This window comes from Rhineura floridana, chromosome 4, assembly GCF_030035675.1.
Source record: "Rhineura floridana isolate rRhiFlo1 chromosome 4, rRhiFlo1.hap2, whole genome shotgun sequence".
NCBI lineage: Eukaryota > Metazoa > Chordata > Lepidosauria > Squamata > Rhineuridae > Rhineura > Rhineura floridana.
In genome coordinates this window covers 118,574,626-118,598,802 of record NC_084483.1, presented here as the reverse complement: position 1 = coordinate 118,598,802, position 24,177 = coordinate 118,574,626, and the positions used below count along the sequence as shown (strand labels likewise).

At 43.7% G+C, this 24,177-nt stretch overlaps 1 long non-coding RNA gene across 1 annotated transcript in view; it reads right to left on the bottom strand.

The window, feature by feature from the left end:
• Positions 1-2,429: 2,429 nt before the first annotated feature.
• The window catches only part of LOC133383451 (uncharacterized), an 87,194-nt gene continuing 65,446 nt past the window's right edge, over positions 2,430-24,177 (bottom strand). Inside the window, exon 3 of the long non-coding RNA XR_009762293.1 lies at positions 2,430-3,551. This is a non-coding gene — a long non-coding RNA (uncharacterized LOC133383451). The remainder of the gene's footprint in view (positions 3,552-24,177) is intronic.

Here is a 24,177-nt window from a genome sequence, read left to right as displayed (position 1 = left end):
ACTGACCATTAGACGTGTTACAATGCCCAAAGCGCAGCATGCTTTAATGGCCTGCATTAGGACCATTAGCTACATTTGATCATCTTTACTGACATTACCCATGCCCTCTCTGTTGGAAGTTTTCAGATTATAACCAGTAGTTTACCTCCAAGATAAGTGGCTGCCAGACTTGGAAAATCGAGCTAAATTCAATTTGCTGTGTACATATCAGTCAGATATAGTGTTCTTTTTCACAAACACTTTTCTTGACCCACTCCTGGTAACTGAAGTAAGAAAACTGACTGAGTTCATTTAAGACCCTGAAAGTAAGCCAAGCTAATTGAAGCAACAAGTGTTAGAAATCTGCTAAGTTTCCCATGTGTGTTGTAAGGCCAGGGGTTTTGTGCAAAGGATTTCCTTTGTGTGTATAGCACTCTTATTTCTTAGTTCTCTATTACCAGAACTTCATCCCTTGTATGTTCTAAGCATGAACAACATGAGGCCATAGCAAGATCAGTTCATGCCACATGCCCTATTACCTGAGTTGCAATCTCCCTGTGTGGTGGAGATGTCCTACGATTGGGTGCTGCATTATACCATATAGTAAATTTTGTTGTGGTGATGTAGGTAGGGTGGTCACTGATGTGGTGGCAGATATTTTTTAATCCCCACCATTGAAGTCAATAGGAGAGAAATTCTTTATGCCATTTTTGGGGCTGGTGTAAACTTGTACCATCACTGGGGTCATAATCATGGACTGAAAGGGTCACCACCCTTTTTGGACCAGTGAGCAAATTTGGAAGTTTGAGAAGCTGCTTTTGAGAAGCCATTCAGTCACAAAATGGCTACTGTGGGGTGTATGTCTGCTACGGGGGTATGGCATAAAACAAAATTGCTGCCACATCTAAAAATGCAGAGAAAGAGAAAGGGCAGGGCTGGCCCAGACATGCCGAGGCTCTTGGGCACAAGCCTGCCTGGGCCCTCGGCTGGGGCCCCACCTGGCTGCCCTTTGGAGATGGCCCTGAGAAAGGGCCACAAAATAGTGCAGACATGCTTCTCCCCCATGGACAACAAAGATACCTACATCAGCCACTGCTGTGCTTGCTCACAGAGAGAAGGTCTTTGCATCTTTCCTGTTTTCAGAACGGAAAGGATGGTGGGTGTCCAGTCTTGGGAAACAATGAAAAGGGGGTGTTTAAAGTAGGGGAGGCTCAGCAGGGCCGGCACCAGACATGCTGGGGCCCTTGGGCACCAGCTTGCTCTGGCCCCTGGCACACATGTGCGCATGCACACATACATGCATGTGCGCACGCAGGGCCAGCCCCAGACATGCTGGAGCCCTTGGGCAAAAGCATGCCCCAGGCCCCAGCGCTCCCCTTCCATGATTCAAGCACAGCGAGAGCTTTGGGACTCCGCCATTCCCTTGCTTAACTTACCTTGTTCTGCGGTTGTGCACGCAGCGGTGCCATTAAGAAAGATGGCGGCTGAGGTTTCCCTAAGGAGCTGAAGCCTCTGCCACCATATTGGTTCATGGCAGGGATGTGAGCATGCATCACGCATGCGTGCCATCAGGAAAGATGGCGGCAGAGGCTTCAGCCCCTTAGGAAAACCTCAGCCGCCATCTTTCTTAAGGGCACCGCTGCGTGTGCAACCACAGAAAAAGGTAAGTTAAGCAAGGCAATGGCGGAGCCCTGAAGCTCTCGCCGTGTGATCCGCTGCAGCGATCCTGCAGCAAATCGTGGAAGGGGAGCAGAGGGGCCCCTGAGGGGCTCCTGTAACCTCAGGGGCCCTCAGGCCAGTGCCCCACCTGGCCGCCCCTTGGAACCAGCCCTGAGGCTCAGCCAGTGCAAAGAGAAACTGAGCAGAAAGAGCAAATAGTCTCTCACGCATTGTGTATTTTTGAAGGGTTATTTACTGAGATCTTTTGGAGGTAATATAGGAGGTATTAGCAGAAACACTGGCACCTGTGTGCACCACATTGGGGCCCCCTGGGATATTGTGTAAATGTGCTCCTGCCATGTCCCATCCATAACTCTGCCCAGTTTCAGCTATTTTGCTAGTGTATCTGAGTTGTTCTGCTGGTGTGTATTATTTTTTTTCCATGGAGACGGCTTTTCTGATGTGCTGCCGGTGGGGATGTAAGTAGGCATCATTTTCCATTCCTCCCTACATTTGTCCCATGCAGTACTGTTTCCATTCCACGGCATTTCACCAAAACCAACATTATTTGTCCTGCTGTCGGCTGTGGTGAAATTATATAACTTACATAATTTACATAATTAATTACCTATATTATGTAAGTTATGTTGCCATTTTTTCATTCATTTCAAAGCAAAGGAAATGCAATGCAAATGGGGGGGGAAATTTCATCAGTTATTTATTTATTTATTTATTTATTTTATTATTTCAATTTATATACCGCCCTTAGCGAAATAGCTCTCAGGGCGGTGAACAAACAAAATAAAATACAATATATCATAATAAAAATACAAAAACATATACAAACAAACAACGAAAAGCACAGCAAAAACAAAATAAATACTACAAAAATTAAAATACAGATTAAAAGATTAAAGATTTAAAGATTAAGATCTTCATTTTACAAGTATTAGACACAGTGGAACAGCTGCCCATTTCCACTGCAGGTAGGGAAGGAGCATTACTGAATGCTCCAGAGAAGGGTAGGAGGGAAATCCCTGCACATAAAAGTAACTTATCAGGAAGAAGGCCAGACTAGAATTCTTCTCCCCAGTATTGAAATTTAAACACATGGAGAGGAATTTGATAAAAGCTTAGATTATTTTTATTGAGACTGTACCCTGACAATTGTTTTTCAGAGAGTTGAAGCTGGTATGTCAGAACCATCATTGCTCATGGTGTATCCCTGGTCAAACAGGGTTTGCAGGCTTTTTTGTAGTGCTTCGGACCCTGCAAAAACTGTGGGACAAAAGAGGGTGCATACCACTCGTACCACTTTCTGCTCTGAGAAACTACTATTAATCTTTCCGATTCCTAGGTTGCCATTCTAAATATACTTTGTAAGGAGTAAGTCCCATTGCATTCAGTGGGACTTATTTATGTATCATTTACAGACTGAAAACAACAACAGCAGATTCCGACCGTATTTGCTGGTCTGATTTCTATTCTGGACATGGGACAAATGAGTGAACATCAGCAATTTCAGCTCTGTTTTTGTCAAAATTCTCTGACACCCCTAGCTGCAGGCATAGTGGGGCTTCCACTGAATCCTATAACCTGTTAGCTAGTAGGTCTGGAGTACAGGATTGTATGCTTAGGTACGCTATTCAGCTTTTGGGAAATGATTTAAAAGAAAACAACAACCATTTTTCATACCAAAGCTCACAAAGGGTAGCACTGGGCAGACTTAAAGCTGGCTTACATAAATTATGATTCACCAAGCTGAACACAGCCCACAGCTATCTATTGCGGCTTACCAGATGCTTGATAATCCCACTGTTTTTGCAGCCCAGGCTTACATAGCTGGTGAGCAATACTAGTCACAAATTGTGCAGGTCTCATCTTAAAGACTGGTATGCTACAGCATTCTCCATCTGAAAAAGAGAAAGAAGGGAAGGGGAGCACATGTTCCATTTTTCATCAAGAAATCCATTTTCTCCATAGTATATTGTCTGCCAGTTCTGTTCAATTACCCATCTGTCTTGGCTGTTTATATAGCAGTGCTTATAATTTGGATAATATAATTAAAACAACATAAGCAATCAAGGAAGAAGTGGCAGTGCGTGGCCAGCAATGGAGGTGAAGCACTGTCTCGCCAAGTCCTTCTATACAACATGGGGCAATTTAAATTTAAAAAGAAAAAAAAAGGCCAGCATCAGCCCTGATTGGCTACAGCATTTGCCCAGCTATGCTGGGTGCTGACGCTGGGCCCGATTCTATAGAACCTGCTAATATAGGCCAGTAGTGGTAGTAGTAGTAGCAGTATTGAGATTTCTTACCTGTCTTCCACCATAGGGTCCCAGAATGGGTTACAACAGTGTAAAAGTACAATATTAAAATCAGTTAAAACAATTTACCATCAGAAGAATAGGATGGGTCTGATGATATGACAATACTGTGCAATATCTGTGGGTTCTATATTTCCCACATTTGCAAACCCCAGAACTCGCTAACATCTACCATTAGCCTATAAAAACTAACAGAGAACTTTCTTTCAACAGTGGAGGAAAGAAAACAAAATGCCCCATTATGAGTACTGGAATTATGAGGGGAAGGGGAGGAGTCTTCATGAAATCCAGAATGACTATTCCCAATTTTTGCCCCCTCTGTAGCCTTCTAAAAAAACAAGGAGTTAGGAGACTACCACAAAGAGTGGTCTAGTTAGGTAATTCTAGACTCTGGACTTAATGGTCTTTCGATGGTAATGGGTATTACTACACTTTCTTTCAAAATATGGGAAGCTGGCTCTGCTGCATTTTGGGACCCTCTTGCCCAGTCTCCTCAGTGGGGCCCTGGACTTCTGCTCTAAAGTCCTGTCCTGAGGCACCACTGATTACAAAAGCTAAGCCTCCTTTGCACTCCATCTGTAATTGAAGCCCTGCTTATTACAGAAATCTTGATACGTATGAAATGTTCATACAATCATTTCTTGAATATTTTTTGCCCATCCATATTTTGCCCATTAAAGGGAAAGTTATTTCTGAGCTTGAGTCATGCCCAGGTGCACAGATTCTACAAAATTTGTTTATCTGCCCTCACTTATTTTGATTTCATGCAGCTTTAGATTTTTGTAATTTCAGATGGGTATTCTTGTTTTCCTCATCTAGGATGCACACCTTAACGTGGTGAGGGGGTTTGAGAGTATCAAAGAAGCTGAGAGCAATGCCATCAGGAGTCCAGACTAAGAGGCTAAACTCCTAGCAGGGTCATCCAAGGTGGAATGCTCAAAGCTGAGACAACAGACTAGGATGCATCCAAACTCAGAGGAAGGCAATGGTAAACCACCTCTGAATACCTCTTACCATGAAAACCCTATGAACATAGGGTCACCATAATTCGTAATCGACTTGAGGGCACATAATAACAACAACAAATTCTTGTTATATAAGTTTCATCATGCAAACACTTCAAAGCATCTCAACAAATTTGTTTACTAGACCCTCACATCTACATCAATATGTGCCTCAAATTCAGCCAAATGTGCAGTTTGAGGCCCGCCATCTAATTAACTGTAGTGTTTACTACTCACTCATAGAGCTGAAATGTATGTTGTTGTTTTTTAAAGCTAGCAAAGAGTGGAACCATGCAGGCCTTCAGCGGGCATGAAATACAATATTTATTCTATTTTGAACAAGTGATTAATTAATGAAAAGTTTAGTTGGGCTAAAGATTCTGATATTAGGCTTATTATGTGAATAGTTGATCTGTACAGGCAATTTGCTTCCTGCTTTTGTTTTAGTAAACACTCTGTCCCTTCCCCCCCCTTTTTTTTTATTAGGGAAAAGCAACATGGATTTATAGCAGCACAATATTGGATGCTGCTGAAATGAGGGGGTGGGGCAGATTCAAACTGAATATACCCCAAGGTGCACAAAAGCTGTGTTGATCCATAAGAAAAATTCCAAAATCCACAGTCAGTCAATACATTTACTAGAATCAACTAAAATGATGCAAAATAGTAAGCAAGCTTTTGAGTTCTCCCAAACTCTTCATCGGGCCGGATGCTAAAGAAAATTGGGGGGTGGGGGTGGATGGTGGTGAGCTGGTTTGATTTTGTGGTTTCAACATTAAACCACAGGGAGCGGCTGTAGCTCACATGATTTCAATGCAAAAGATCCCACATTCAGTCCCTGGCATCTCCGGGTGAGCATAGAAAGACAACTGTCTGCAACAATAGTGACCCACTGCCCATCATTGCAAGCAGTACTCAGCTACATGGACGGAAAGCTGCCTTATACAGAGTCAGACCATTGTTCCATCTAGCTCAGTACTGTCAACACTAACTGGCAGTGGCTCACCAGGGTTTCATGCTGGGGACATGCCAGCCCTACATGGAGGTGCCAGGGATTGAACCTGGGACCTTCTGCATGCAAAGAAGATACTATCCTGCTGAGCTACGGCCCTTCCCCTAATATCAAGTTGGATCCTGGTTTTGTCACAGATCATACAAAAGGGATGAATGTGGCCATTATCAGTCCACAGAGGTAGTAACATTTCACATAAAAACAACCTCAGTCAAATCCCACAGAGAGTAAGCAACACAAACCAATTGATTGCAGTTGGCTTTAGAATGCTTAACTCTGTACAGGAAAGTGGGACTGCTACTAGCCCGTTCAGCTCCCCTTCCAGTGGCTGGGCCAATGTGAAACCCCTGTGTGAATGACAAGACTTTGACCTGTTTTACTTCTTTTGGTCTCCCAGCCCACTTCTCATTGTGAGTTGGAACCAGGTGGGTGGGTGGGTGAGTGTGTGGGTATTCCCAGATGACAGAATAATTCAGCCAGCTGTTCAAGCCATGACATTATTTGCTTTTCCTTTAAATGAGACTGAAGCACTTGTGGGACTCCAATAATTTCATGTCACTCTTGGGAGTTGCTTTTAGAAAAATAATAATCAACTGATCATCGGAGAAATCGTGACAAAGAGCCCAAGGAAATTGGAACATTTGAACCAACAGCGAAGCAAGGGACAGAAAGGCCCCATTTAACTTGCCCTTTTTGAAAATGCTAAGGCAAAACCACAGAGGGTGATTCACCAGGCAGCTTTCTCTTCAGAGGAGAGGGGGGAGGACGACGAGCAGCAGAGATTTGTTTTGCTATGCCTCAGACCATCGGTTTTCAGGCTCCTGCTTCTCAGAGCAATTTGTCAAATTACTGTGCGGCTCTTAACTCCCCATTAAACAGCTGTGACTGGGGGGTTTAAAGAGAGTTTTTGCAATGCATTTTCAACTGTGGATAGTGGTATTTGGACAAGGGCGAAATTTGGCTTGAGTATCTAACATTGTATTGTAAAAGGTACCCACTCTTTAAAATCAGCAAGTTATAATAGTTGTAGTTAATTATAACTTCTGGTTATAATAATATGGCTCAGCTTGTAATATTTTTCCATGTTTCCCACTACCCAGTGAGAATGTTCGGGGAAGAGTTTTGCTTTTAGCAAGTGCTTGCCTGCATGGTTTTCCTTTTTAACATCTTAACCGCTGCAATGCAGTGAAGCATTTCAGAGTTCCCTGCTTTGACATGTGCTGCCTCATATAGATCCTGCTTCACCTCTGACAACCACGTAATCCTTCTGAGGCACCCCATTTCTGACTCTGGATTTGTCCAAATCCTATGTGCATCACTACTCTTGAGGCTTATGGCATTTTTGTAATATCTGGATTTATAAAAAAACATGTTGAACATAGGTGGAGCTCAACAGCATAGCACTCCTACAAGCAGCAAATCCAGCGCTCTGCATCAGGGTGCAAGAAAGAGACCCAACACCCCAAGATTCTTCTAACATTCCGGGTCAGCTAACCCTTTCTGCTTCTCGCTGCTATTTCTAATAAAACCTCTATCTTAGTTTGAAGCTTGGTTTGTAGCAAACCCAAGGGAAACTTACCACTACGAGCTGTTAAACAAATTGTTCTTGGCTTACGGAGATAGGAGGAATCCAGCTGATCATAATCTCTCCCAGACAGTTTTGTGGCTCACACCTCTGGCCTACCTCCCTGGACAGAGCTAGAGAAGAAAAGTAGGTGTAGCAGAAACTTACAAGACAGAAGTGCACAACTGGTCTACCTCATAAAGCACTTGTGGACCCAGCTTCACCATGAGTGCTTTACAAGGAAGGCAATGTGCAATGCTTACATTAAAATGATACCAATACCTAACTGTTCTCTTCTGGGAGTAGCAGTAAAAATGGTTCTCCTGCTCTGTGTTTCTTGATGCTTCTTTGCATTTCCCATCAGCTGCCAGCTATGTTATACACACATTTTGAACAATATTACTAAAGAAAAGGCCCTATGCCATCTTTTGCCACACATGAGATTTCTCTTTCAGAGCGTGAAAATGAATTTCTTTCCCAGCATATTTGGCCATTTTTGTTCTTCAGCTAATCATACACCATAAGAAATAGATTTTGATCTAATCCTTATTACGTATTTTCTTCCATTTTTCATCCAGGTCATAGATCAAGCTGTATTTTACAGATACTGTAGATCAGTCTTGAGAAAATAAAATAAATAATAAATAAAATATTTATACTATAGAACATAGAAAGAACACAGTGCCAAAGACAGGCAGCATAGTCTTATGGTCCTGCTATGTCAGAGACCACTGGTATAATTTCAGTATGATATAGTCAAGGTGTTATGCAACTTACGCAGCAAAGTAGATGCTGAAACAATGCCACTATAAACAAGATATAACATAGTCACATTCCCCACCAGCCATACCATTGTGCACGAATGACATTCCTCACATTAGCCATGAATGGAAGGAACCTATCCATGTACGGTGACAGTAGAAGGATCACATGACATCACCCTTCCCAACAAACAACACAGCTTGGCAGCCATAAAGACACCACAACTCCCTTTCTAGTATATACCACTGCAATGCAGCAAGCAGCAGACCTGCAGACCTGAACCACAGACATCTGAGCTCCCAACAAGTCTCTGTAGCACAAACATCCCGCATACTCCTACCATCTCTGCCAGAAACCACACAGGGCCACACAACAGAGATAGCAGAAACATTTCCATCGCAATGCCCAGCAAACTTCAAAATTTTGTTAAGGGAAAGAAAGCATGCATGGAGACCCATGGCTTGCTTGACAGAAGGTGTCAGGTCCAACCCAGGGGTAACAGTGCTCCCACACAAGCACTCCTCAGGACACTCCATAGTCACAGTACTGCCTGGGTGAGCAAAACAAGCTCTTGGCGAGGGAGGGGGACATATGCAAAGAAAGAACAGGGCCTCCCCTCCACTTCTGGGTCTAACATCTCCATCTGCATCAAACATGTAAAGCAGTATCATACCACTTTCCACAGCCAGGGCTTCCCCCAAAGAATCCTGGGTATTGTAGTATGTGAAGGGTGCTGAGAATCCCCCCCACATTGTTACAAATTGCCAGAGTGGTTTAACCATCAATCCCTCCTCCCACAAGGACTTTAGAAATCATAGCTCTGAGAGGTGAAGCAGGCACAGAGTTATGGGGGCTCATCACGTCACTTGCATAATTGCTCCTGGCCTGGGGTGGGGTGGAGTGAGCAGAAGACTCCGGCCCTCCATGTGTATGTTCCACCTTGAAGGCAACTGAGACAAGTCACGGGGAGGGGGTGTGCTAACTATAAGGACTACAAAAACAGCTAGAACACTAGCAGCTTTCGATCGCTTCACTGGTAGAGGGAGTTCTGCCATTCAGTTCATACAAGAACCGTGCAGGCAAATGATTACGGGGTGGGAGGGGTGAGCGAAGAGGCACAGCTGTTTCCATTACTGCACCTCCCTGCTGGGAACAGCTGCTCCTATAGAGGTGATGGAACATAGCTCCAATCATCTCTTAAAACCAAAAAGCCTCTATTGCTGATTTCTCCCAATCTCCCCCCCCCCAAAAAAGCCACTTATTGAAATCACCCTGGATAATGTTAGATAGAATCCCATTCAAGGGGCATATTTATCAAACAACAAATAAGGAAAACAAGCATCTGAGGTTTCCAGCAGCTTGAATGACCTGCTATGATGTGATGGTTCATGAGTGCCTGGTGGATTCTGCACGTATTTGTTTTTTAGACATATGGCATTTTGTCTTAAGTTGATAGAACAATGTTTCATGGCCACTCTGTGCTCTGTTTCATTATTGCTTGCCTAGTTTTTTCCCCCTTTCCAGCCTTCCAGGAGTAAAGTTGCTTTTACTTTACAGTCCTCTAGCATTGGCTTTTCAACAATTATCTGGAAGTAGAAGTAAAATGAAAGTTCCCCACAGCTTTTTAATATAGCTCCTATATTGGCCACGAGTGCTCTTCCCCTTAATATATATTTCTATTCTGTTTACTCACAAGTCTCATTCAGCAAAAGTTCAATTAAACTTTTATGGCTTGCAGGTTGGACCCATTTTATTACTTCCTGTTTTGATGACAGCTGGAGATTAGTGATGAATAGTCTTTTAATTTACTCTTGAATAGCTTCTTTGAAGTGGCCATTCCTGTTCACAAAGGGTAGTGGGTTTTTAATTACTGATTTCCTCTCATTTTTGTTCCCAGTAGTTAAACAGCAAAACAACACCAGTTTGCTCATAAAAAATAATAGTAATAGAAGAAAACTACTAAAAGCCAATCCGGCGAGCACCCACCCTGGATCCAGTCCCAAATTAGTCCGGGGCAGGGGGTTCAATTCTGCAAGATGTTCCTTTGCAAGCATCGATCCTGTGCAGTGGTGCTTCAGGGGCAGGGCATCAGACCAGAAGGAGAGTCAGGCAACATCAGGCTCCTACTTTCAGAGGTAGAGGTCAGGTAGGTCTTTTTTCTTTTGCAGGTTTACCTGCCTGATGGCTGCATCTCTTTCCTCCTTATGTCCTGCCCCCTGACAGCCTTGGGCCACCCAACCCACAACAATCCAAGGCTGTCTCAAATGCTGCTTCAGTCCCCCTGAAATTGCCCTGATTCAGTTCAGGACTTGGCCAAATCTGTGGCAGCCCTGTTAAAAACTCTTATAGTCTCCCCAGTATGAAAGAATGCTGAGGATACACCTCTTTACCCTGGCCTTTGATAATTGAGGTATATGTTTTCAAGACATTTATAAATAAATAAATAAATAAATAAGACCCATTCTATTCCTGTGATTGTAATCTGCCCCCCCCGGGCTCCTACTGGGAGGAAAGGTGGGATATTGTTGTTGTTGTTGTTGTTGTTATTATTATTATTGTTTTCTTGGGTTTTTTCCTCATAATTGCATGAAATTTGGAGACATGGTATCCCTTCCAGATGGGATTCATCCAATCAAAATGCACACATATAGATCCATAGGGAGTTGTTCTAGCCATCTTAAAACAATTTTCAAAAAATTAAATATTTTTAAAAGACTATACGGTCAGTTAGAGAGCCAGTGTGGTGCAGAGCTTGGAAAAGTTACTTTTTTGAACTACAACTCCCATCAGCACAATCTAGTGGCCATGCTGGCTGGGGCTGATGGGAGTTGTAGTTCAAAAAAGTAACGTTTCCAAGCTCTGGTGTGGTGTAGTGGTTAGAGTGTCGGACTATGACCTGGGAGACCAGGGTTCAAATCCCCACACAGCCATGAAGCTCATTGGGTGACCTTGGGCCAGTCACTGCCTCTCAGCCTCAGAGGAAGGCAAAATGGTAAACCACCTCTGAATACCGCTCACCATGAAAACCCTATTCAGAGGATCGCCATAAGTCGGGATCAACTTGAAGGCAGTCCATTTCCATTTTCACAGTCAATTGAGTGCTCAATCCCTCAAATCTCATGCTCCAAGAAGATTTCAAAAACAAGTCCAACTGAAGTCTGAAACTCCAACTCCCAGGCTGCTATGTCAACAAAAGATAGAAACACTCGCCAGGTGGGCAGTAAGAGTGTCCACAAAGTTCAGAGTTGAACCACTACACTGAAAGGCACTGAGGTATGCAAGCAGGCAGACACAGCAACAGCAGGTGACTGAGTGCTAGGAAGTCAGACTTTGCAGGCTGTTCGTATATTATTTAACATTAAGGCATTTCTGAGTTACAAATGATTTCCAACAAGGTTATAGCAGAGAGTGGCACAGCACACCCAAGTCTCTCCAGCACCATTAAAGTAAAAGCCCCTCATAGAGGACAAACTCACTTACCGGAGAACAGACTTCAAAGCCAAACACCACAGGGTTCCAATTATCCTCATTCGTGAACATTACAGTTTCTCTTGCATTGTCAAATGCCATCAACTGCTGGCATTTGCAATCCCAGCAAAACAAAGCAGAAACCAGTGGCAATTAACAACATTCAGTATACCTTGTTTGTTTCATGAGTTTATAGGTTGCCATTCACTACTGGGCTCCCAGGATGGTATACTGAATAAGAAAGTAATGTAAAAAAAATACAACCGGCACAGGATAAAAAGCAGAATCCACACCAGTCATAAAGTTGATCAGAATGTCAAAATACAAGTTTAAACAAGCTATAGCCACTATATAGATGAACTAGAATATTCGGGCAATTTTTAAAAAGTTTTTGCCAGGCAGTCAAAACACATCAGAGTAGCTACTAGAACTTTGAATTGTGCCTGGAAATCAAATGGCATCCAGTGTAGCTGTTTTAGTACTGGTTTGATATGTTCCCTATAGTATTGTCCTGCTTCAAGGGAGTCAGGACCAACCCTTCTTTCAGTGAGGCATTTACTGCCTCCAGTATCCAACAGGTCAATTCTCTCTTCCTTGATGTTATAAGCCATGAAGGGCAAAGGCTGAGAAAAGTAATGGTTGGCCACACTACACCAAGCATCTTGTCCATGCCCTTAGACCACAGCAGTTGAAATGCATCTAATTCAATAGGATGAGACAGTATTCTTGACAGATCTATGGACAACTGCAGAATTTACAGCAGCCAGGTTGCCGTGCACTGAATTACATTGTTCTCAAAATGTCTTGCAAATATATCACAGCAGGCTTCCAACATTCCCCTTCACATCTCTCCAAGGGCCAAACTGGAGAAGGCTCCAGACTACCCAGAAAAGCTTGTTAATATGTTACCATACATATCAAAAGCGGTATTTCTAGAATATGATATAATGTTAAGGTCTGAGATATAAAATTCAGGTTTGACATTGCACCAGAGGTGATTCACAAACGGCCTTGTAGCCAGCCTTCCTTGTGGATTTGAGGGCCAGGCCAGAGGAAGAGAAAGGCATTGACCTCTACCATGCAGAGAGTGTGTTAACTTACATAACTGGCTATGTAAAGGTCAAGCTAACAGAAAATTCAGTACAAACACCAGGAATTACATGACTGTCTTTTTTGTTTCATAAGAAAATTGGATGTTAAGGATACAATGAACAAGGGGATACCAAAAGATGTTAATTCCTCCTTAAGGGTCCCTCCTACTAGTCTTCTTCCTGATATTTACCTTCCTGTTGGACAATCAAGGAAAACTTTTTAACTGGTTGCTATATAAAGGACTAATTAAGCAATTGGAAACTAATTGGCAAAGCAATTATATATTTTTACTGGTTGCTGGGTTGAATCATCTGCTCAGAAACACTGAAAATGCCTTATGCTGAACTGAACACATTGGGAAAATAAAAATTAGGCCTGAATTACAGCTTAGGTGGCTGGCTAGCCCGCTAACTATAGTGTGCACAGCAGTATTTCTATTCCTCTAGGGCTGTTTTCATCCTCTGCCATCAAGTACTCAAGAAAAAGAAAAAAATATAGCCACTATGAGAGTGAGTATAGTAAGTGCTTTAAAAGAGTGAAAGAAGGAGTAACTTAGGGTAGATATTTTTTCAGATCACTTTATCTCTTTATTTCACCATTTATTTAACCCAATCCTAATCTACTCATCATAATAACTGCAGAGTAAACAAACTCTTACTGCAGGGAAACAAGCATGCTTCTTTATTGCTGACTGAGTAGAAAACACAACTACAATTGAAAAGCCAAGCAAAGAAAAGTCCAAGGGGTGGCATCTAACTCTATCCCATAATACAAAGTTCTAATATTAAGTAATTATAAGGTGATTGTTATCATGAAAATCCACCTTCAGTCAGGGAGTTTTGAGTGAGCAGACTTTTGGGGGCTCCTCCAGATTAGGTTTTTGTTGTGCACTCACCCTGCAATATTCACTGAATTTTTCAGAGGGTCCTATTCCTAATTTGCTCAAAGGGCAAAGCACAGGTCGAGGTGCAGTGCATCCATTTGCCCCACCCAGGCTACACGGTTGCGCTCAACAGAGAGCAACTTTTCATATATATGGTATTGACATGTAAAAGGCATGTCTTGCACACTTCCCTGTTACAAGAGGTGCATATTTCACATGTGTTCACTGCAAAGGGGGATGCACAAGATCTCCCTTTGCACATTGAATTGGAACCATTTTGGATGCAAGAAAAGTGGAAGCACAATTTATTCACAAATCTTTTCACCAGTTTATGTAACATCATGCAAGGCAACCCTGAGATTTGCAACGGCTGGTATAATGACACTGCTTAAGTCAGGGCTGTGCACTTTATTAGTGTTCTGCAGGCATGATTTAGACAGTCTCACTTTTTGCAAAGGCCATGGGTTTAAGAGTTGAGAAATACAGATTCAGAAAAGCATAGAGATATAATGAACAGAAAAGGAGAGAGAAAAACAAAGTGATGTGAGAATTTGTGGGGGTCTTGATCCAGCTCAGGGGAGTTGTTAACATCACAGTTTAACTCAGGGTGGGGGTCAAATCATCCCAGTTCATCAAGTTGTTAGGTCCCAGCATAGAGTGGTTACACATGCCTATTTTTTAGTGCAGAGATGTGTATGTTATTTGCTTATTATTTTAATGGCTTGATTGTCTTTTCTTTCTTTTTTTTGCTTTTGCTTTTTGTTTATTATATTTTGTTAGGGACTTCGGGCATCTGCATTAGAGGGAAATTATTTTAGTATCAATGCATAAATAAAACCAGACTACAGTAGGGCCCCACTCATATGGCGGGTTATGTTCCAGACCCCCGCTGTAAAGCGAAAACTGCTGTAAAGTGGAACCCATTGAATGGAATGGTGCGTGACGCCTAAAAACCGCCGTAAAAGTGGAACAAGCGCTGTATGAGTGGGGCTTTAGTCTAATTGCATCTAATTGAGACCGCTGTATTAGCGAATCACTGTAAAGCGAATCACTGTAAAGCGGGGCCCTACTGTATACGGAAAAACAGCCTGTTGTCTTGAAAGAAAGATTCCTGAGTTCTTCCATGTACTTCAGTCTAATGGTGACTTCAAGGCAACTTTCCAGTTTTCGAGGTATATTCCAAATAGTGCTGAATTGTATATTTTCTCTCCCGTGCCCTTCTTCCGGTATAGCTTAAAACTTCAGCCACTGAATGCAGTGAATTCAGAATTAACTTCATACCACCTGAGGTCTGAAGGACTGCCTCAAATTTAGAGCTGTTTTCTGGCTTTTGTATACCAAGCAGCAATCAGAGCAAAGGGCTGCAGTTTGGCCTATTCTGTTGTGTGCCCAGAAGCATTAACTGTGAAATTATAGTCCCAGCTAGCAACTAATATTTGAGACAAGAAAATGTGGCCCAAAATAATAGAGGCTGTGTTTCATTTCTTAACAAGCTGTCCGGGGGAGGATTTTTTTAAAAAGAGTTGGTGTTTATCCTGAATGCTGAGTGACTTGGTATATTGTTCAAACTAGGGTTGCCAGGTCGGAACCATCCAAAAACCTGAGAAAATGGGGGCGGGCCCTAGTGACGTCATGGGGCGGGCCCTAGTGATGTCATGGGGTGGGCCCTAGTGACATCAGGGGGCGGGCCCTAGTGACATCAGGGGGCGGGCCCTAGTGATATCATTAAACATGATACATTGTATCAACCACAGTTGCTTGGAGCATACCATTCAAAAAAAATTCTCTGGAGATTAAAATAGAAATCTTACCTAAAATAGGGTGTTCCTAGGTCCATCTGAAGTGACAAGGTCATTCTTTCTCACAAGCTTAGGGTGATGCAAAATGGAAATGGACTGCCTTCAAGTTGATCCCAGATAGGGTCTTCATGGTAAGCAGTACTCAGACAGAGGTGGTTTACTATTGCCTTCCTCTGAGTCTGAGAGGCAGTGACTGGCCCAAGGTCACCCAGGGAGCTTCATGGCTGTGTGGGGATTCAAACCCTGGTCTGCCAGGTCACAGTTCAACGCCTTTAGGGAACATTTAATCTAGCTTACTTGCTTCTGGGAAGAAGGGTTTACGTGCCCTCAGGCCAGCCCATTATTGGAAGAAAGGAGCTTAGTGTTGCAGAGACGTTAGATGGGAGCACAGATAGATGCCCCTGAAGGCAGCAACTGTAAGCATGCTTATTAAGGAACTAAGCCCCATAGAACTCAATAGGACTTACTTCTGAGTAGATATGGTTGCAGCCATGTTAAGGACAAGGGAGGGCATTCTAGGCAAAACAGACAAATAATTGGGTGTCAGAACAAATTAAACCAGAACTATCACTAGAAGCGAAAATGATGAAACTGAGGTTATCATACTTTGGACACATCATGAGAAGACATGATTCACTAGAAAAGACAATAATGCTGCGAAAAACAGAAGGGAATAGAAAAAGAGGAAGGCCAAACAAGAGATGGATTGATTCCATACAGGAAGCCACACACCTGAACGTACAAGATGTGAACAGGGTGGTTCATGACAGATGCTCTTGGAGGTCACTGATTCATAGGGTCACTATAAGTTATAATCGACTTGAAGGCACATAACAACAACAACAAACCTCCCTGATAGACTGTGGGAATGCTGTGGACACAATATATTTCAACTTTAGCAAAGCTTTTGACAAAATGCCACATGATATTCTGATTAGCAAGCTAGCTGAATGTGGACTGGATGGAACAGCTATTGGGTGGATCCACAGTTGGCTACACAATCATATTCAGAGTGCTAATCAATGGTTTCTTCTCAACCTGGGGGGGGTAACTAGCGGGCTACTATAGGGCTTTGTCTTGGACCCAGTGCTCTTCAACATTTTTATTAATGACTTGGATGAGGAGGGGCAGGGAATGCTTATCAAACTTGTAGATGATGCAAAATTTGGAGGAATACCTAATTCCCTGGAAGACAGAAACAAAATTCAAAGGGATCTTAATAGGCTGGAGCATTGGGCTAAAAACAGCAGAATGAAATTTAACAGGGATAAGTGTAAAGTTCTACACCTAGGAAAAAGAAACCAAATGCAGTTATTAAGATGGGGGATACTTGGCTCAGCAATACTACATGCAAGAAGGATCTTGGGATTGTTGTTGATTACAAACTGAATATGAGCCAACAGTGTGATGTGGCTGCAAAAAAGGCAAATGCTATTTGAAGCTGCATTAACATTTGGAGGCAATATGCCTCTGAAGGCCAGTTGCGCTTATTTATTTTATTTATCTATTAAACTGATATCCCGCCCTTCCTCCCTGAAGGGTCCTGCTTGCAGGCTTCCTATTACGGTTGGGGTGGGGAACTAGATGTTCTTATGTCCTTAAGGGAACCTGAAAACTACTGAAAGGTACCAGGAGAACAGATGGGCCCAACTCCTGCTGTGCAGCTCCCAGCACGGGCGGATGAAGCAGGGTGGCCAAGGCAAACTAAGACTCCGAGCCCTGGCCTGAGGCAGGATTGGACCAGATGCGAGGATCCGCTTCATTTATCCAGGAATGTTGGATGCAGACCCATGGGTGCTCTCTAGCCCAGTGCTGTCTGCACTGGCAGCGGCTCTCAGGGCTTCAGGCAGGGGTGTCTCTCAGCCCTACCTGGAGATGCCGCTGAGGACTGAACCTGGGCCCTTCTGCATGTGCAACAGTTTCCCTAAAAATAAAGTAAGATTCTAGTCCTTATGGTTCTGAATGAAGGGTGATTTAAACAGGGAGCTGCTTTATACTGAGTTAGGCCATTGGTCCATCTGGTTCAGCATCAGCACTGTCTACAGCGACTGGCAGCGACTGTCCATGTTCTCTACCACTGAGTTACGGCCATCTTCCCTTGATTTAAAAGGGGGGGACGGGCTCTGGCCTGCAGGTCCCCCAATATCACCTGCTCCACAGGCTCTTCTCAGGCGGGAGGGTGTTCAGCACTGGGCAGTCTCTGCTTGAGGAGAATTTTGAAAGTGCACATTGGGCAGGCTGGCAGCTGACCCAAGGCATCTCCTCAGGCCACTGACCCACAGACAAAGCCAGCTGGGGCCTCAGGTTGATTTGGCTGCTGGTGGTCAATGGCTCTTGACAGACAAAAAGAGGCTTCCTACTCTGCTGCGGGGGGCTTTGCACGCACACTGAGAGGTTTAACTTCCAGAGTCTTGAGTGGAGGCAACTCAATGCTGAAAAAAGACTAGAAACTTGTTAGCAGAGTTAGGTTTGGGATCAAGAGCAGACCCAGCGCTGATGTGTGTGTGTGTGTGTGTGAGAGAGAGAGAGAGAGTGAGTGAGTGAGAGAGAGAGACTTTCCCTGTGAAGTAGCAGACTTTTACGCTGCAGCAATAACTGAGGATTCAGACTTAGTAAAATAAGGAACAGCTTGCTTCATTGAAGGAAATACACAATAGATAGGAAAGGGATTCTAGTTCTAGTAAACTACCTGCATTGGAGGTTCATGGACCTGACATGGCCTTTGCCCTCATGCTGCAGGTGAGAGAGATAAAGCAAAGACATCTCTTCTCTTCAAGAGACAGCGAAGAAGCAGGAAGGAGAGAGTTGGAAAGTGTGGTCAGCATTCCTAAGAGGTATCAGTTTTCAGGAAGGAAGATGAGCATATGACCAAAGGAAAGGCACAGCCTAGCAACCTGGAGGTCTCCTCTCTGTCTCCCTCCAGACATGGAAACACCCAAATCGAGTTGCATTTCCACAATTCCAACACAAGTGATGCTTAAAATGGAAACTGTGATTTATCAGGGACAGGGATTAGGAAACAGACATTGTTCCTGGGGAACCTGGCCTGGTTTTCCCTGCCTTCCATCTGCAAGATTCTTTCTTTATTTTAAGACCCACTCTGCACCCACCTGTTCCCGGGGCTGCCAGCTTTCTTTGGGTGGCAGCCAGAAATTCAAGACGTAGAACTTTCATTGTCACAGAGATGAGGGGACGGGCCTGTTCACCTGCTGAAGTTCCATACACACACAAACCCAGCTGGAAAAATCACATGGCAACCTCATCCTGCTATACATTTTGCTTATTTAAACATTTGGTTTTCAACAATCCAAGGAGCAGTGGCAGACATGGAACCACCAGCTTTCCACAATCAGAAAAGGAAGAGGGGGGGCCCAGGGTGTGAGAGTGTGTGTGTGTGTGTGATGGAATTTCCTCCCCCAAGGTGTGGTGATGGCCAGAGACTGCTGAGCCCCATCTCTCAAGCCTCTCTCTCTCAGGCCTCTCTCTCTCTCTCTCTCTCTCTCTCAGGCCTCTCTCTCTCTCTGGCCTCTCAGGCCTCTCTCTCTCTCTCTCTGGCCTCTCTCTCTGGCCTCTCAGCCCTCCCTCTCTCTCAGGCCTCTCTCTCTCTCTCTCTCTCTCTCTCTCTCTCTCTCTCAGGCCTCTCTCTCTCTCTCTCAGGCCTCTCAGGCCTCTCTCTCTCTCAGGCCTCTCTCTCTCTCAGGCCTCTCTCTCTCTCGCCTCTCTCTGGCCTCTCTCTCTGGCCTCTCAGCCCCCCCTCTCTCTCTCAGCCCCCCTTCTCTCTCAGGCCTCTCTCTCTCTCTCTCTCTCTCTCAGGCCTCTCTCTCTCTCTCTCAGGCCTCTCTCTCTCTCTCTCTCTCTCAGGCCTCTCTCTCTCTCAGGCCTCTCTCTCTCTCTCTGCAATCAGCCACAGTCCAACCTGCTCCAGCTCCTGCCACCCAGCAGCCTTCTGCTTCCAAACGAGATTCCAAACTGCTCTATCGGCCGCGATGCAAACCGCAGCCAGAAACGCCCATCGCGTCCGCTTCTCCCACCCAGCAGCCATGCGTGTCAATCACGCATGCGTGCCTGAGGGGGACGTCCAAAAGCCGGAGATCAGCCTCTTCACACCAAATATGGCTGGAGGCCGGAGACGGCCCACTTTTGCTGGAGACTCCGGCAGAAAACCGGAGACCTGGGAACCCTAGTTCAAACCTCTGCTGTCTGTTTAGGCCAGTACTGCAAAACTAGAGGAGATTTTCCATGTTTAATAAAACTCAGAGAGCCCTAAGCACTTCCCAGTGAACAAGAGGTGCATTTGCTCACCCCTAACTGACATGACAACAGAGATGTGTGAATGCATCTTTATCTTGCAAATAGCAGCTGCAAGGGGGCAGGAGGGCTGGATTTGATCCATAATGCATGTGGGTGTGTATATAGGGTGAACTCTTCTCACACACTGTTTTCCCCATTTTCTTTGCCTACATCCCTAGCTGCTATTTGCCTCTCTCCCTCCCTCCCTCTCTCTCTCTCTCTCTCTGTGTGTGTGTGTGTGTGTTTAAGAATACTTGTGCACAGAATAATTTTGCTTTCAGGAAAAAAAAGCTTTGAGGAACAATTGTCACTGGGAAAATGGCATGGGGAAAGGGTTAAAGCCCACTTCCCTCTTTTGCTGCACAGTCATTCTGGATAATAGAGGACTGCCACTTGCAAAACGTTTTAAGTGAAAGAGATGCATTTGCACATCTCCGTCATCGTGTCTAGTTTGGCCCTGAGAGTATGAGCTGCAGTTTCCTGTTTAAATCTTGCCTCAGCCATGCATTAATTAGGCTGCCTTAGAAAAACTGCTACCTCAGCCTCAGCCATCCTATCTGTAACATTGGGATAATACTATTGGTATATCTTACAGCAGGGTTGAGGAATCTTTTTCAGCATGAGGACCATATTCTCCCATGGGCAATGTTCCAAGGGCCACATACCAGTGATGAACAGGGCCAGAGACAAAACTGGGCAGAGCAACAGATATGATTTTTGCATTTGTACATTCCAGTCTCCATATACACACCCCATACATATTTCTCCATCCTCTGTTTAGGCAACCATTACTACAAGGACACATTCCAACCAGACAGACAGACCCATACAACAAAGACATGGAGCTAGTGATGGGTGTGACCTTAGGGGAGGGCATAGCCTAGAGAGAGTCCCAAGGACCTGACCAAAACAAAGGTTTAAAAGGCCTGTGGTTCCCCAGCCCAGCCTTGCAGGTTTGAGACCACAATCTTATGCATATTTACACGGGATTCATCCCCACTACAGACAGTAGTGTTTACATCTAAGTAAACATAACTGGTATGCACCGAGATAATGTACATGAATTACTTTGAATGATCTTAAATGTGTTATAAAAGCATTAAATCTTGTTCTAAAGCTTTATGTTTGACTGCCAGCAAGACTTTTCTGGCCTATGGTGACGAACAGTGGATTTTTGCTGAGTAAATGCTTAAAGCCAGGCACAACATTAGTTCCAAGGGATTATCTCTAGTGTGACTATCCTGAATAGGGCATTAATTTTATCGGGCATATTTGTTAGGGAGGAAAGTGGCATAATTGAAGGAATTTTGTTTTGCTCTCATTGGCAGTCAATCACTCAGAGATGAAGTACTTAGAAGAAGGCAAGCAACACAGCTGAAGAACAGGTAACATTTGGTTAGAGGAGCAGACAACTGTGTCTCTGGAAGGGAATTATGGTGCTTTCTTTTCCCTTTCAAAAGCCATTCATTTGCATTGACTTTGAAATAACATAGTAGAGAGCCAGCATGGTGTTGTGGTCAGAGTGTCTGGTCAGGATCTCAGAGACCAGGCAGCAAATCCCCACTCAGCCATGAAGCTCACCTTGGGCTAGTCACTATCCATAGCCCAACATATATTGCAGGGTTGTTGTGAGGATAAAATGGTGAGGGGGAGAAGTGTGCATGCCAGAGCTTGGAAAAGTTACTTTTTTGAACTACAACTCCCATCAGCCCCAGCCAACATGGCCACTGGATTGGGCTGATGGGAGCTGTAGTTCAAAAATGTAACTTTTCCAAGCTCATGCCACCTTGAGCTCCTTGGAGGAAATGTGGGACATACATGTGAATGTGGGTGTGATTCATTTTATTTTATTTTATTGTGTGCTTGTTCAATTCCTAAGACTAAGGGTGAGATTACAGTTTTAAAAGATCCATATCACTTTTGGGAGTAAAGCATCAACATTTATAAGAAGTAACCTGAACCATTGGGGGTTGAAAGATAGAAAGGCAATCTGTACTTCTCTCACTGATTTCCTCTTTAGCAACCATTTGTTGATAGGCAAATTGTTTTTCTCAGACTTTTCTTCCTTTATCCTCCTCCTTAGTGTTAGTGTTAACCTCACGACTCCATGATGGCCACATGCATGTCTGTACTCAGAATGGTTTTATTTCCTGCGGGTAATAAACCTTAAGTTTATTTTTTTTAACCACCAGACTTACTAGACTATTCATTTCTGCCCTCCACTACTATGTATACCAAACTCCAATAATAATTACAACTGTATTGATGTACAAGTGTAATAGCTTAACCTCAGTAGACTTGAGTCAAGAAAAATGAGCTTCTGAGTATGAGGGCTGGCTGCCTACACTGTATTTCTTTTATGGTGCACATGGATGCTCAGTGAAAGAAATCTAATGCATAAACTGCATCAGCACTTGTGCATCTGCACTTGAATTTGGGAAGCATGTCCAGTTTATCTTATAGCCCTTTAAACTGTGAAGGGGCTCTTTCCTGTAGCCAGTTACCTGTTCTCTAACATTCTTTAAACTTTGAAATATAGTCCCTCTCTCTCCTCCCAAATAGTTTGAAATATCCTTTGGTTGTGATAAAAAATTGTGTTCAGACAAGTCCATTTGAGTGCATGTTTTCAGAATCCAAATTCTCTCAGTTTTTTTAAACTATAGACAGCATCCAAATTCAGAACTCTGTATGTGAGTGAGAGAGAGAAATGAACTTCCCTAGTTTATAAAATGGCATCCTCTCTCAGGCTCAAATCCTCCAATAGTTGCTTATTAGGGTGCCAGTGCTCCTCACTGCTAGGCAGCCCTCCCTGCTGTCAGTTCCCCCACTTTTAGAATGGCCAGTTACACACTGCCAAAAAAGAGGGCCTGCATTATGAAAGAAGAGGACATAGATTTGCATGTGCTAATTTAGGGCTCATGTACACAGTGGTTTACTGTGTGTTTTGTGCTACTCACATCACCTTTAAATTTTCATGGTTCACATGACATTACCAGCAAACAGAAGCTATCATGCAGTTTTCGCCCTGTAAAATCCACACTAACCGAATCCACTGATAATATGAAAAGGAAAGTCTTCACTCCCTTTCTCTAGTGTTTGCAGATGCTTTGCTGCAATGCTTTTAGGTGGGTGTGTCAATTGTTCCCTTTTCCATGCCCACTCCCTCCTCCTCCGTTCATTCATTTTATTTCTTGTAAGCTGACAAGCAACTTCTGATTGCCCTCCTCCATTCTGCTGGCCTTTTTTTAATGTTGCTGCAAATGGTGCCTTTATTTTCTTTTCCCCCTAACTTGTATGCAAAATCATAACACTGCTCAAAGATTTGTATTTCAGCTGTATCCTACCAGGAAAAACACAGATATTCACACTTCCAGGTGATTTTTAAAGGAAGCTACTGCAGCTGGCAGAACAGAACTGAACATGCTCAGTCACCTAGAAACCAGAGAGACTCAGGAGTGGAAATATATAATTAGAGGGATGCCCACCAGGAAAAAGCAAGACTAATCCTCCCTAGAGGAATGCCTGCTTGTGTGAATGGGAAAAAGTAATTGGCAGCTAACACGGAGTAGGGACTGCAGACAATGCAAATGAAAAACGAAGGTAAAAGAAGTGTATTTCCTACAAAGAAATGTTCCCATATAGATGAGTCCGTAGAAATAATTTCTATAATTTAAATAGAAATGCAATAAGTCTCACCCTCTGCCCAGCCCTGCTAACTTCCACTCCACATGCACAGAGTTCCTGCCCACCAGGCAGGTAGAAGTAGCACCAGTGGGATCCCCAAAATGGGACAGTGGGGCTGAGTTGACTGGGATTTGCTAGATCTCAAGTCAGCCCCACTGCCGTCATCAGCTGGCACAGTGATTTGCTTCCCCCCACTGGCCAGCATGAGCAACAGGTGCTGCAGATGCAGCAGTGGCTTCACAACTCCATCCCTTTTTGCCACCACCTGCCTAAGATTTGCATTGTTCTGTTAGTGTTCCAAAAGCTTCTCTTTACTTTCTCTCCTAACTGAATTGTCGCCATTCATTCCTATGAGGAATAATAAAATGCTACCCTTGGGGTTTTAGTAAAAATACAAAGTAGACTCCACTACCTTGAAGTTTGCATTAAAATCAGTGGTACTTAGAAGTACATCCATTTTGTTAGATTACGTCCTGCCTTCATACATCCTGCTATCAGGATTGAGACAGAAGTCCTTGCAAGGCAAGATAAATTTTCTGCTCTTCCTCAGAATTGTAATTTCCTTTGATTCCAGTCACTTCAAAATATACCAGTGGAAGTTTTATTTTTTACTGCAGTGCACCAAATGCGCGAATATATTCAAAAATGGTAATT